The sequence below is a fragment of the Passer montanus genome, unplaced genomic scaffold, assembly GCF_014805655.1.
Source record: "Passer montanus isolate IOZ18808 unplaced genomic scaffold, ASM1480565v1 scaffold13, whole genome shotgun sequence".
NCBI classification, from domain to species: domain Eukaryota; kingdom Metazoa; phylum Chordata; class Aves; order Passeriformes; family Passeridae; genus Passer; species Passer montanus.
The window spans coordinates 11,974,072-11,988,574 of NW_024359832.1; the positions used below are offsets into that span (position 1 = coordinate 11,974,072).

Here is a 14,503-nt window from a genome sequence, read left to right on the forward strand (position 1 = left end):
AACTGTTTCATCGCACAGCAGTATCTGCTGGGGCACATTTTCAAGCTATTAGAATTTCACAAGTCTATGAATCTCACTTCAGGAATGGTTTTCTTGCTGACATGTACTTTTTGAATGTAGGTAGATGGAAAACAGTATTCTGAAGATACACCACAAACAAATGAACCTTGTTCATTATTCCCTTCATGGCAGAGTCTTGATCCCATCCAGAATTATGGTAGCAAAACTATCTACAGCCAAGATTTAGGAACAATTCATCTGTCAGTTTGTTTTTCTATTACATTTTTAGCATAATTGTCCTGCCTTTCACTTTCAATTTATCTGGTTTCACCCTTTCACTATGGTAAACTAAGCTGTTCTTATTGGTATAGAAGATGTCAGTGTATATATTGCCCTACTTTCTAAGGAGTGATTCTTTCTGACAATAGGAATCATGTGGGAGACATCTCATATTTTATATGTGATGAAAAAAATGCATTTCGCTTCTGTCATAGCTAAGAAAAGATAGTGTATTCCCTTGAAGCATATATTTTCAAATACTGTGTTAACTGCTTTGAACTTCTTACTTTCAGTGTGTTGCAGGCCTAGGAATGCACCCACAGTAAATCTACAGGTTGTCCAAGTAATTTTTGTTTAGATGTTAGCACATTTGGTTGGATGATCAAACTTATTTTTTAATAAGTTGACTAGATGGTGGTGTGCAGGTACCAAAACACAAAGCATGGATATGGATTTAGAATATTTCACACTAGTATCTTCAGGAATAGTAACAGTATGTTTTGTTGGATAATGCTGATTTAATTTTATTAGTACATTCTGTTGGAATTTGTATTGGTAGAGAAATTTACATGGCTAGTGAATGTTTTCTCAAATTCTCTCTTTGTGGCACTGGATTATTTTTCCTTCTGGGATTTAGCTCTTGGACTACAGAGTACATTCTCTGAATTTCAGAAGATGCTTACTAAAACACAGCCATCAGATTAACACTATTTGTCTAACATAAGAAATAACAGTTTCAATGAAAGCAGAACATCTAAAATTAAATGGTTGCAGGAAATATTGCATATAGTGAGGAATGATTTAGCATGATTTAACCTAGAGGACAGTTCTGGGGACATAAATTTATCACCTAAAAGTGAGTAATTATTTTACAAGGCAAATTATAGAGATAAATAGAGAATGTGCAGTATAATCTTGCCACTTGAATTTGTTTATGAAGCTGTTTAAATGTGAAAGTGAATCTAGCAGTATTCTGGAATTGATCCATTGCTATTATAGCAAATGAAACGTGCAGGTTTAGGCACTGTAGTCAGTGGAATTGGCTGAATTTCCTGAAGGAGAACGCAGGGTTGAAGTGTGGAGACTAAATAGAGTGTTAAGAGAGTGAAATCATCAAGTCACTTGCAGGGGGTAAGGAGAGTAGGAGGGCTCCAGTATTTCCCCCAAAAGCGAGGGAAAGCGGTTTAGTTGTTTAAACTCCCTGTTCACAGTGATGCCATCATAGTGTGACACAGTACTTCCCAATTACATACCTTGGGTTATTGGGTGTGTTTCACAGGACCTAGGCACTTTTATTTGTCCTGTGGTGGCACTCTGGAATCCGGCATCTTGCTGATAGTGACTGGGCTGTGAGGACCTTTATACTTCATAGATGTTGGAGTTTAACTGCCACAAGAGGTAATTACCTTTTGTGGGGGTTTGTTTTCCCCTAAGACTTATTTCTGTGCAATCTCTTTGCGACATCCCCCCTTTTTGTTTCTAACTCCATATTAGGAGCTGAATGGTTCGCAAGTATCAACAAGAAGAAATGTTCTTCCATGAGAGAGTCATAAGCTTCTTTAAGGAAAAGGGAAAAGGAGGTAAAAATACTGAAATTACTCAATTTCTTCTTACAATAATAGTGTTGTAAGAAATTATGAATTACAGCAATTGTGATACAACCTTGCAATCAGATCTCATTTTGGCTTCTCTTTGGAGGATGTTATTTGCCCAGGACACATTTTCTCATGTCACTGCAATCTTTATCTGCTTTTTAAAGTCAGCTGCTATCATAACAGCAAACCACCCCAAATGCAAATGCGAGTGGCTTCCCCAGAGGCACATTGGTTCTAAAAATCAGACAGCAGTAAACAGGAGAGTAATATCCTTCAGGGATATCAAATGTCTTGCATTTGAAGAAGGAGCAACCTCTAAGGAGCAGAAGCCTGGGTCATGAGGATAACTCTGCTTTGGTTTGTATTTACCCACCAGCCTGCTCTCCAGTTTTCACTTATTTCAGTGTTCCTTGTATTTGTTTTCCAACATACCAAATATTCTGTGATTCACAGTGAGATTTGAAACTTACAAAATAAATTCAAACAAAGTGGATTAAATAATAAACTACCGAAGAGAGGGAATAAAATTTAATTAAGGTCTTAATTGTAAATCAGTGGTAAAGAAAAGAACCCACCCACCAAGCCATGGGTTTAGGTCTGACCTCACATGTACATTGAGCAGAAGTTGTCCAGACACAATTAATCCTGCCTAATTTTTTTCTCCTCGAGGAAGTCCTCTACTATATTGAAGTGTATGTATAGAAGGAGAATAAAGAAACCTCTGTAAGTAATTTTCAATTAGTCTACTGCTATATACACTGTATCTCTCTCATCACTCCATTTTCTTACAGATCTTTAAGTTTTGCTTTGTAAAAATTATTTAAATTTAGTAATACATTTCCTTCTCAAATATTTTGACTTATTTATCAGACTCAGTTTCTCAAATATCCTTTACACAGTTTAAGGAATGCATGCAAAGAAGTGGAAGAAAAACACTGATTCAAAGCAAATTTAATGTTAAATCCAGACTCCAAGTAGTCTTTTAAATTACTTACACTCTTTTACTGTGTATTCCCCCCACTACGAATGACTTCCAGCACTTTCCTATTTTTAGAAAGATCCTAAGTGTGGTTTTAAGATAGCACTGTTTTATTTGCACTTTCAAACATATTAAATGGTACCAGGATTTGCACAACACAGGCTAATGTAGGATCTCATCTACAATGCAAAAAAAGAAACAGGTGTTAGCAACTGCAGTATGAATATTTTCTTGCACTATTTCTTTGTCAAGCAGGTATTTGTAGCTTAAATATGCTCTTCATTTTTGCATTCAATATTTTATGCAGCTCCCCTGGATACAGTGGTACTAGATTAAGACTAAAATGGTTATATGAAAGCAGTGTGGTAGCATTGATACCCTGTGATTGCCCAAACAATGTTGTAGGCTGCAAAAAGGACCCAGAGGCAGAATAATTTCATTTCTGTAGGTACAATGAAATGGATTAAGTTCTCCTGGTTACACTAAGACTTCAGATATCCTCTAAATTGGTTAGCACTGGAGCACCAAAAGATCTCATTTAAGTGACTTTATCAACTGGTACTGAAGATCAGTGCCAGAAAGAAACATACAAAACATTGTACACAAGGCAGGTACAAATCCACACCAATCGATGATGTTTCATCTCCTATAGGTTTGAGGACACAGATTTGAAAAATGGAATGAAAATGGCATTATTTCAATCCCATATACACCAAGTACTATTAATTGTGTCACACCTTTTTTAATTCTTGGTTCCCTGATAGGCACAATGTCCAAAGAAAGAGGGTGGTTTTGATTTTTCTGCTGCTCTTTAGTATCTGGACTGATACCGCCAACATTAGGATGGTCTTTCAGCTGTCTAAAATCACAGCAGTTTTATGCCACTGTTGAATTGAGCTAATTTTGGGTATTAATGATGGAATAATGGAAACTAATGGTCATTTGAGTTATATGGAAAGCAAATAATTATTCAAGGAAAATGCATTAATTCAACTAGGGACTGTAGCTACATTTCTCTTCACAAAGAAAATCTGAACCTCAGAGAAAGGAAAAACAATTATTATCTTGTTTTCTGAGCCTGTGTTTGTGCAAAAGTAGAATGCAATATGGAGATTGTTTACCAGAGTGATAGATATTTGTTTCCTTAGCCTGTCTATAGGCCAGGTGTGTCAGGACTGTCAGTGACAGTCACGAGATGATGTGCAGTGGAGTGCATTTGTGAGCAGAGTTGAGTACTCTGCAGATTCAGCTTAGATGTAATGTAATAGAGTGTAATATAACATAGAATAATATAGTATAATAAAGTAATTAATTAACCTTCTGATATCAATGGAGTCCTCCTCATCATTCCTCTCCCTGCCATGAGGGTTGCCCTGAATACAATAAGGGACAGTTATGACTGTAATATTTTGAAGATATCACTGATAGGACAAAGAAAAACTCAACTTTGATTTTCAGAAGACTGGGCAACTTTTGCTTTCAGATTGAAAGCTAAAATTAAGAGCTTGGAATACCAAAAAGGATACTGGTAAGCATAATATAAAAAAAGTGTGCATCCCTTTATGCTGAAATGCTGTGTAGCTTGCCAGGCTTGCAACTGAAAAAATTTACTACAAAAATTATTTGCATCACCTGTTGCTTAAACTAAATTACTCCTTTTGAATCTGGAAGTTGTGAGATACCAATAAAAGTGTCACAGTGCTTCTTTTATTGGATTTTTACTCAAGAAATTGCAGCTGTTAAGTGTCTTTCCACTGAGTCTCTCATTTTTGGCAGTGAGTCTCTTGTGTCTGTCTGACATAATAAATCATCACATGTCCTTGCTGACATTATCTTAGCTAAAGGTTGTTTGCTTCCCTAGATTTATAAATATTAATATAGACACCAGGGTTCACCGTTCCCACAATTTTATGCAGTAAAGAGGAGTATGCAGAACCTCAGGCATTCTGTTGCCAGTGGACTTTCAGTGGAAATAGATTTTGTTTTGTGGTGATTGTATTTTTGAAGGTCTTTGTAGCATCTTTCACAGCTTTTTAATGCTATCATTGAAATGATTGTCAGGTGGCTCCCAGCATTTAGGTATTACAGCACTAGGCCTGGCAGAGTTCAAGATGTGTTTGGAAAAAACTCCTGGGCACATGGTGTGACTCTTGGGGATGGTCCTGTGCACGGCTGGAAGATGCACTCAGTGATTCTTGTGGGTCCCTTCCAACTTAGCTTATTCTGTGGTTTCCTTTGGGAGAATGACACTCACCGCCCACCAGAGGCCATGGTTTGGTGTATGGATGTAGCCCAAGAAGGATGTGTAGGCACTGTGACACAGTGAATTGAAAAAAAACTTTAAAAAACTTGCTTCAAAGGACAAGGCTTTCCCATTATTATTTACCTGCTGTGGTATTAATTGTTATTATTAATAAGAATTATTTGTGCAGTAAAGTGTAATATTTATTGGGAAAAGCCTACTTGATCTCATCTATAGAAAAGACCTATTTTTAATTATTTTTTTTAGATCAGTAGAGTTTGAATTATTATAAAGTTCATAACACAAAATTAAACTTTATTAAAACTTTACCACCATAGCTCTTCTAGTTCTGTGTATGTTTTTTGTTTACCATATTTAGGTCTGAAAATGTTGAAATGTAGTCAAAACACCAGATAGAAAAGCCCTTCTCATTCTTTGTGGCTTTTATGAAGGGAACCAATATAAAGTGTCTGTATAGTATTTCAAAATGTATAATACTACATGAATGGCTATTTTTAAGGTATAGAGAAGATCTCTTATGAATGGAGCTGTAGTTAATGAAGCAGGATAAATTAGTGAATACATGTGAGATTTTATTAAGTCCTATTCTCTAACAGCTTAAATATATTTCTTCAGAATTTTAGTGGTAAATTTCACTTTATATGATAAACAAAGAGATTTCCATCATCTCACCATGCAGACAGGTCATCATTGCTAATTATGTGTTGGATAATGAGGAAGCTTGAACTGTACTTAGCCTGATCTTTACTCTCCAATTCAGTAGGTCAAGAATCTTAGAGCAATGCAAAGGCAGCCACCTGCAAGGTTTTCTCTGTCTTTCACATTCTGGTAATGTAAATATTTGCCTGATATTGCATCTCAGTTGTTATGTTCTTTATCAGTATTCGTAGCATAATGGTCTAAAAAAATATTTCACAGCAGCTAAATACTTTTTATTCTTAATCTCTTCTTATTCTTAATCGATTCTTCTTCACTGATAACATTTTCTTTAGAGTCTGGGTGTTTGTGCGCATACCTGGAAATCTTATTACATAGCAGTACCCCAAAAAATAAAATTAATGCTCTGACCTGACCTGCACCTACTATGGAACTCTCTGCCTGGCCTGCAGTTCACATGAAACCTCCCTCTGACATTTCAGCCCCTGCACAACACAACTGGGAATGGAGTATTTGTAAAGCTGACACAGAATCCCACTTAGAGACATGTCAGGTTTGTTAAACCCACGGAAAGCTATTTCAGGTGACAGTAAAATATGAGTAGACAACACAATTACAAATGATTATAGCAGAACAACTATGCTTAAATTGCACTGTGGTTGAACTTAGCAAGGTATTTGTTGCTCTTGTTTGTCTGACTTGCTGCTCCTCTCAAGACAAGGTGTAATTCAATTTCAGACCTAGCATGAAGTGTAATTTTGCTTTTAGTTGAGTACTTTGTAACTGCTCACCAATTTCAGCTGTTACAGTCTTGCTTTGTTTTTCACCTGGAAACCCCTCTATCTGCTCTACACTGGCAGACAGTCTGGCCCTTCCTAATTAGACGACAGATTCACTTTCTGAGGAATGTAAACATCATCTTATTTTACTAGGAGTTGTTTCCTGCACTCCCCTCCCCAGGCTTTAACCAGGGAAATTCAAGACCTGAAAGCATTATTTCATGCAAGGTACACAGAATTATCTAATGCATGGACATTTTCTACTCTAAGCATGTTATATTTCTTTTTGTATGCCAGCATGTTCATTTAGAGATGTCTAAGATCACTTCTGAATAGGAAACACAATTCAGAGTAAATGCCTGAAGAAGAAATGGGTTTTCCTCTTGTTGGTTGCCATCTTTTGGAAGGATATATAAGGGTTTGAGGACAGTTCCTTGGGTGACTATGGTGTTCTGGAACCAGCTGAGGAGAAGGGAAAATGAATAGCCCATGAGGGTACCCCATACACACCCCGTTAGGGGCTGTGCCTGTGTTTCTGTGAAACACTCTCTCCTGTGGCAGTGGTCATGTTCTCCCTGCCTAAGGTCGGCAAATCTCCCTCAGTCAGAGGATACCAACATGCTCATCTGAGAACATCTTTATGTTATATGCCCTACTGCTTGGTAGCTTTTCTCCCAGGTGAACAGCAAGGATTTTGTGGGAATATCTGAGCACTTTTCTACCTCAGGATGCTAGACAGTTGTGAAAGTGACTCCACAGGAAGGAATTAGATATTGTGGACAGATGGTTGCAAATTCCTGAAGGAGAGAGATTTAGATTCTGTCAGCATCTTTTCAGCGTGTCAGTGCTGTGTTGCAAAAAACCTTTATTTTATTCTGATTTTAGATATTCTGATGTTTACTTTGTCTTTAGTTTAAGGTATGGTTCACTAATTACTGAGTTTGCCAAGGAAAATAGTGACAGTAGGAAAGTAATTAAGGTATTTTGAGTTCTAGGCTTAACTGTGACACTGTGAGAACAGCATCTATGGTTGCATTCAACTCTTGTGAATTCTTGAGTGGCCACAAGCCCAGTAGAGCACATGATTGCAGTGAAACATCTCAAAAATATGTACAATAATGCATTCTGAAAATCTGAGGGAGCTATCTTGATTTAGACAATAGATTTGGATGTAACAGATTTTGAAGATTCTGCAAAATTCAACATTTCTACAATTTTTAAGAGCTTCAGTTTTCATCTAGAATCCTGACATTTTATAAGGTATTTATGAAGCTTGATTCACCCCATAGGTGGGAATAATGTAGATCTGCAAGTACAGTGAGAGTATAATGTGCTAGATAAAGAATCAGTTGGAAGGATACTGTAGAGATAGTACATAAATTCAGCTCAAGAGAATATCAGCTTTTGTTGTTAAACTAATAACCATGTTCAGTGAATTGAATCATTCTCTAAGATGACTGGCACCCTTTTAAAAGATGGTTTATCACTTTCACTTTTTATAAAATACAAAAATTGAGACACTGATATGTTGCAGTTCACTTTTCATTCTGTGTTTATCTCAATGGCAAAAATAACTGGGCTAGTGTAGAATGAATAAGTAAAGCAATGTTCACTGAAACTTTTTTCATTAAAAAATTACTGTCTGCCCTTAAAAAAAAAATACTATCTGCTTCCTACATACATCAGGCTGCTTCTAAAGGATTTAAGGATAGGCACAGGCTCTCCTGAAATAGTCTTTATTTCTAGTTTTCTGTCTACCTGATCCTGTTTTGATTAGTCTAATTGGATGATGATATTCTTTTTATCATACCTTGCCAAACAAGTCAGTCATGGTCCATTAAATACTGAGAAGAGGCATAACTGTCATTGTTCAAACGTACTTCCATCTTAAACATCTAAATACCACCTCTTCCAGTTGTTGCACTGCAAACATAATCAAAAGAATCAGAAAATTCAAGACATTTAATGAACTTAAAAAAGTAAAGTTAATATTGAAATGTTTTCATTTTTAAGATATTAAGAAACAACAGTTTCCAACGTGGCAGGAGTAAATGTATTCAAAATCAGATGTTGTGGAGAAATGAGGTTCCTGTACCCACAGGTGAGAACCCGTGCCATGGTAACTGCTGTGGTGCAGAACCCTTCTTTTGTTACCAAGGTCGTTTTGTTTCAAGTATCTAAGGGTGCTTATAGTCCCAAGGAGAACAAATTTTCTCTTTAGTATGTTTCTCACCTGTGATTAGGTAAAACAACCTTCAGATTTACATGGTGAAATTTAGGTTGTTAAAATAAGGGTAATGTTGAAGAAGGTTTTTAAAGTCTCTGCTGTAATCCCCATCAAAGGTGTATTTTGTGATTTTATTCTTGGGATTTTTTTCATTATCAAAAATATTTTGACCTAAAAAGAATGAACTTTCTCACTCTACCTGTTTTTTGGAAGATACTGACCAGACAATGGGTTCAAAATGCTCAAGGTACAAAATGGGTTCAGAATGCTCAAGGATGTTCTTGCAACTACCTCATTGTGCAGAAACTGACTAGTTCAAACTCTAAATAGATGTTTAAGCTGTAACATAGTCTGAAATATATACTAGCCTTCTGTGAAATAGCTCTGGGACATGTTTTTTCTTTTGCTCTCAGAATAGAGACACTTTCAAACAGAAACATGAAGGAGGGCAAAAAGGTGGTGCTTCAAAAAGCCAAATACTCTGTGTTGCTCAGTTGCTTTCTTTATACCCTACTACTTCAGCACACTTTTATGTAAATTATCTTTTAATGATTAGGTGTATGTCCTTGGAAGATGGCTTTTCATTGTCTACTTTGCTTTCCTAATATTTATTTGTTATCACTTATTGGCTTTAATGAACTAGATGGTTGTAGTGCATTGTAGACCTATTGAATCTTTAATTTTATGTCATTGCTTTAAAAAAATGTTTCTTTATATTTTTAACAAGTTCAGCTATTTTATGGAGCTGTCTGTTTAATCAGAAAACTTGACAATAACTTTTTCTGGTTCAAATTCTGTCTTCTACTGTGTTCTGAAAAGTTTATCTAGAAAGTCATGAATATGGTAATTTCTATTTCTGAGCAGCTTTTTTATGCTATTTTTGCCTCACAATAGTTAGATGTATAGTTCTAAGTGAGTAGGCACACTGTGAGCACAAGATGGAGAAGTGGCTTTTTTATAAAAAAGCAAAAATGAAAATCATTAAATGATAATAATACAGTAATCATGTTTCTAAATTTTGCAATGTTAATTCAAGCATCTAATTCTAGTGTGACATAGTACTTCTTAACAAGGAATAATTTTTAAACAGAGTTAATCTTCTAATGGAGGATAGCTGTCACTTAATTTTTTGCATGAATGATTTGCAAGGAAAGAAGAACTGTAAGAAAAAAGTGCTAAGTAGAAAAAGAGGACATGCTGTGTGAGCGGGGTGAAGGTCAGAACAGGATTTCAGAAATACAGATTTTTACTGTGCTGCTTTTCAGAGATTCTTGCTTTTTCAATCAGGAAAAAGAAAATCTGTCTAGCCAAGAAGAGAATATACTAAAGACCTCAGCCAAACTTTCAGAATAAATATAATTATATAACAAAGAGAAGGGTAAAAATATTTTAAAGTATAATTATGACAAAACAATGAAAAGAAAACATAACGATGGTTGTATCATGTAATCTACTAAGTATTCAGTGAAATTCATACACTGACTAGTCATGAAAAGCATAGGAGAAATTGAGGGTAAAGTTAATGTGATCTTGTCATGGCTTTTTAGGCTCCAGCAAAAAGATTTTCAAGAACTTTTCAGTTAATTACAGCAGTCACAATGACTATTCCATTCTTTTGCCATAGCACTTGTCTTTTCATGGTATTTTTCCTTTGGTCCTGTGTAGACTTTTGACCTCACAACATCCTATGGAAATGAACACCACAGTTAATTATATGGTAGGTAGGGGAAAACATCCCATCCCTTTGTTTTAAAATTGCTACTCATATTTTCATGGGATGGTTTGGTCCATTTCCCTATAGGTATGTCTTTTCCAGAAATCACTCTGTATGCATGACCATCCTTGCTGTCCTCTCCTTTTAATGTTTCTTTTTGCTTTATGTTTGAAGATTGGAGAACCATCACTGTGCACAGTATTCAGGAGTTGGGTGCAGTATATAAAAGCACAGTGATGCCCTTCTGCTTCGTGTCCTTTCCTAACAGTTTCTAATGTTGGATTTGTGGTTTTACCACTGGTAATCACTGTGCTGATATCTTCTGATAGTGACCCCTGAATCACTTCTGAATGGATGTAAGTCACTGTGAATAACTGTTCCCTTTTATGCTCAGTATGTTAATAATGGATTTGTTATTTCAGCCTTCATATTCCTGTGTTTTCTGTTGGACAAAACCCAACTGAGACATAATTACAGGATTCCTGGCTGGGAATTCTGATTCCTCAAACAGGTTTTTGCACTATTACTTCATCATTTTATTATTCAGTTGATTAATTGTGAGAGTAGCTTGATGGTGGTAACTCTACAAATCTCACATTAAGTTTATGAGTAACAATAAGATTATGTATTTTTTTAATATTAAAACCCATGAAAAGCTTGTCTACTTCTCATTGTAGAGGAAAAATCACCAAAAAAAAAAATTCAACTATGATCAGGGAGAGGATGCACATAGTGCAGGTTAAAACCTAAACTCAGGAAACATCAGGTTACAGCGCACAATGTTTGCCCCTTGTAAACAATAAATAAAAATAATATTTAGCAAATTATTTGAGTGGAATTTTGTAAGGAATATGCAGTTATAAAACTGTAATACTTCATCATGGATTACTGTGTCTAATGAGTTTCTCCTAAAAACTCCAGCTAACACAGGAGAATTATTCTTGAGAATAAACTCTCTGAGGCAGTGATGAAAGAACAGTTTCTTGCTATGTTGGCATAGTTGAGCTGCAGCATGAGCAAGTGTTAAGCAAATACATTCTTTACAATCAGAAAATAAATAAATAAGGTTGATAATCTGTCATACCACAGTTTATTATTCAATATTATGCAATGCATAAACTTTTTTTACAGCAAGCAAAAGCAATCCAGTTGTAAATAATACCAGATATTGTTAATATCTGATGAAAAGAGGCTGAGTTATCCACAGTCTTTCATCATCTAATCTTACCCAGGTTGCAAAGATGTCTATCTGTGTCTTAGGAGATTGCTGTTTTTGTTTACATTGCTTCCTTGAAAAGGAGGTGACCTACTTGTCTGGGAGGCTGTGTTAAACTTGTTTGTTTTTTGGGCTTCACAGTCTACACCATGACTTGCTAGTCAAATAAACAGCTCATTTCAGCAGCTCTAGGAAGGCGAGAGGATTCTTTATTTCTGCTGCCTGCTTGGTTGCTGATAGAAAAATGCCTCCAGACATAGTAAGGCCCTCTACCCATTTTTTTCCACTTTCTTGTCAGCCTGTGTCATGTTAGCAGAATATCAATATTGTGCATAGAAATGGTAACTATTTATCGTGAATAATACAGTTATAGAGAGATTAAAATGTAGTATTGCATGATATTGACATACTGCAGGTTGCAAAATATGATAGACATGCATAACTTTGCCCTAAAGTACATTATAGTTGGTTTCAAACTTTTCCTGTCAAGAAGAATTAACTTTGTTAGGCAGTATAGCTTTATTTGGTCATTTTATCTGCAATGAAAATTACTGTACTCGTTGAAGAGTTCTTGAGGGTTTATGGGCATATAAATGGCAATACAAAACATAAAAATATCTTGTAGGTCAGAGTGAAGTTTGGCTTCTATATTGGTTTGTCAAAGGTCAACAGGTTTAGAGGAGGTAATAAATAAGAAAAGCATATATTGAGATGTCCTAGGAATGTTCTCTGATTCCTAGCAATTTACAATTCAAGCATTTTCCAAACAGGAGATAATGATATTGCATTTAGTAGTTATTTATATATATATATTTAATGCATTAATTTTTAAAAGTAGCATTTTTAAGAATATTTTTGGAGCCTGCAGCATTATATAAAAAAAAAAAAAATTGCATATTAACTGTGCAGTGTGTGAAGAAGATATTTCTTTCTTTACCTGCTAGTTTTGTTACATGTCATCTAGTATTGCAGCTGGAAGTGCTACTGAGCTACTGTTCTCTAATTTTATTTTTTGTGCAGAAATTTTATGCAGAAATCCGTTCCTTACTTTTGTTCATGCTCCTTGCTCTTCTCCATCCTTCTATTTCTGCTATAAATTGAAACTGTAGACATTATTTGCCTTAAGTTTTATTTTGTACTTATTCCTGTATCTATTGGGAAAATTGTGTTTAAAATTTGTTTTCTAGGTTTTGGGCTTTTTTTTTTTTTTTTTTTTACTTTCTCAAGCTCATTTGCCTTTTAAAAGACAAGTGGCTGTTCAAATTTGAAATCATCCATGTGTGTGTTCATCTATAGATATATGAGTGTGAATATAATTGGGCCTGTTGTAATAGGACAAGGCACAGTGGTTTTGATCTGAAAGAAGACAGAGTCAGACAAGATACCTGGAAGGAATTTTATACTTTGAGCATATGAGACGCTGGCACAGGTTACCCAGTAAAGCAGTAGATGCCCCATCCCTGGGAACATCCAAGGCTGGGTTGGACGAGGCTCTGAACAATCTGATCTGGTTGAAGGTGTCACTGCTCCTTGCAAGGGGCTTGGACTAGATGACATCTAAAGGTCCTTTCTAACACAATCCATTCTATGATTCTATGCTTTAAAAACCCCATTCATTAACAAAAAATTACTGGTTTTGGTTTAGTACAGGTATTTTTTGCAAGGCAGAGGTGTGCAGAAGAGTAGATGTCTTCATAAATATTTCCTCTTTTTTCACTCATTTTTGAGGCTAAAGAGGAAGTCCTATTTGCAACTTGATGTGTTTTATGGTGTCTAGTTGACTCTTCAGTGATGTTGTTATTTATCCCTCGAGAGCATTTAAGTCATATGATCTATTTATTTATTTTGAGTGAGGTTAGATTATTTTACATTTTCAATAACTCCAGAGACATGTTGAGAGATAAGACAGAGGTATACATTTTCATTACACATAGGGGTTCTCTGAAGTGAAAAAATTGAGATTTATTACCCTTTGTGAGCTAAACTTCAATGTGTTGTAAATATTTTATTCAACTGGATATTTTAACATTTTTGTTAGAATAAAATTATACTTGGTTATTTTTAACTTCTTACCTTCTTATCTTCTTTACCTGTGGGATCACACAGACAAATGGGTCTATGGCTTTTTGGAGTTTAGGGAAGCACAGTGCTTTGTTCTTTCAAAGCATCAGTCATGGATGTACCAGGTGAGCAGTGACAGATCAGGCTTCTAAGATTATGTAAATCTGTGCTGTCATTTACAGCTGCATCTCCAGTCTTCATTGCTCTGATAAACATTGCTGTGATTTTTTAAAGTTATATTTTTAGTTTGACTAGCACCTGAATCAAATCCAGCAGATATAGAAAAGGTTTTAGACTTTTCAATGACTATGTGTGTTCCAATAGCAGGGCTTCTCTTTTATACATTCAGAAAAAAAACCTGGCTTAAATTCACAAGCCTTTACAAAAGTGAGGAGCTGCTGTTGGCATCTTTTTTCCAAAAGTCCCTGAACCATATCCCAGAATGAGGAATGTGCATTCACTACTTCTCTGTGCAAAAGAGGTTTAACTGCCAATTGGTGCCATCCGTTTTTTAACCCTTGTGTAACAGGAGGTGGAAATTACTTGTCTTAAAATGACATGGGCTGAAATCTTGGGAGAATGAAGATCTGAACCTCTACTTCTCCCCTCCCTGGATATGTTACTCAGTCCTAGCAATGGGTAAAACTGCTTTCATTCACCACCCTATATAAATGTGATGAAACAGAATTATAAAGGATAATATTAGTAAATTACATCTAGGAGTCAGTATTTT

The 14,503-nt window shown here is 35.6% G+C and overlaps 1 protein-coding gene across 10 annotated transcripts in view; it reads left to right on the plus strand.

Moving 5' to 3' along the window:
• KCNIP4 (potassium voltage-gated channel interacting protein 4) overlaps positions 1-14,503 on the plus strand; it is a 388,989-nt gene that overhangs the window by 129,309 nt on the left and 245,177 nt on the right. Inside the window, exon 1 of one of the 10 annotated variants that reach the window (XM_039698982.1) lies at positions 11,866-11,968. The exons of the other annotated variants lie outside the window; for them this stretch is intronic. The gene's annotated coding sequence lies outside the window, so the exon portion shown is untranslated. Of the gene's footprint in view, positions 1-11,865; positions 11,969-14,503 lie in introns of those variants that run through there. 10 annotated transcript variants of the gene reach the window in all.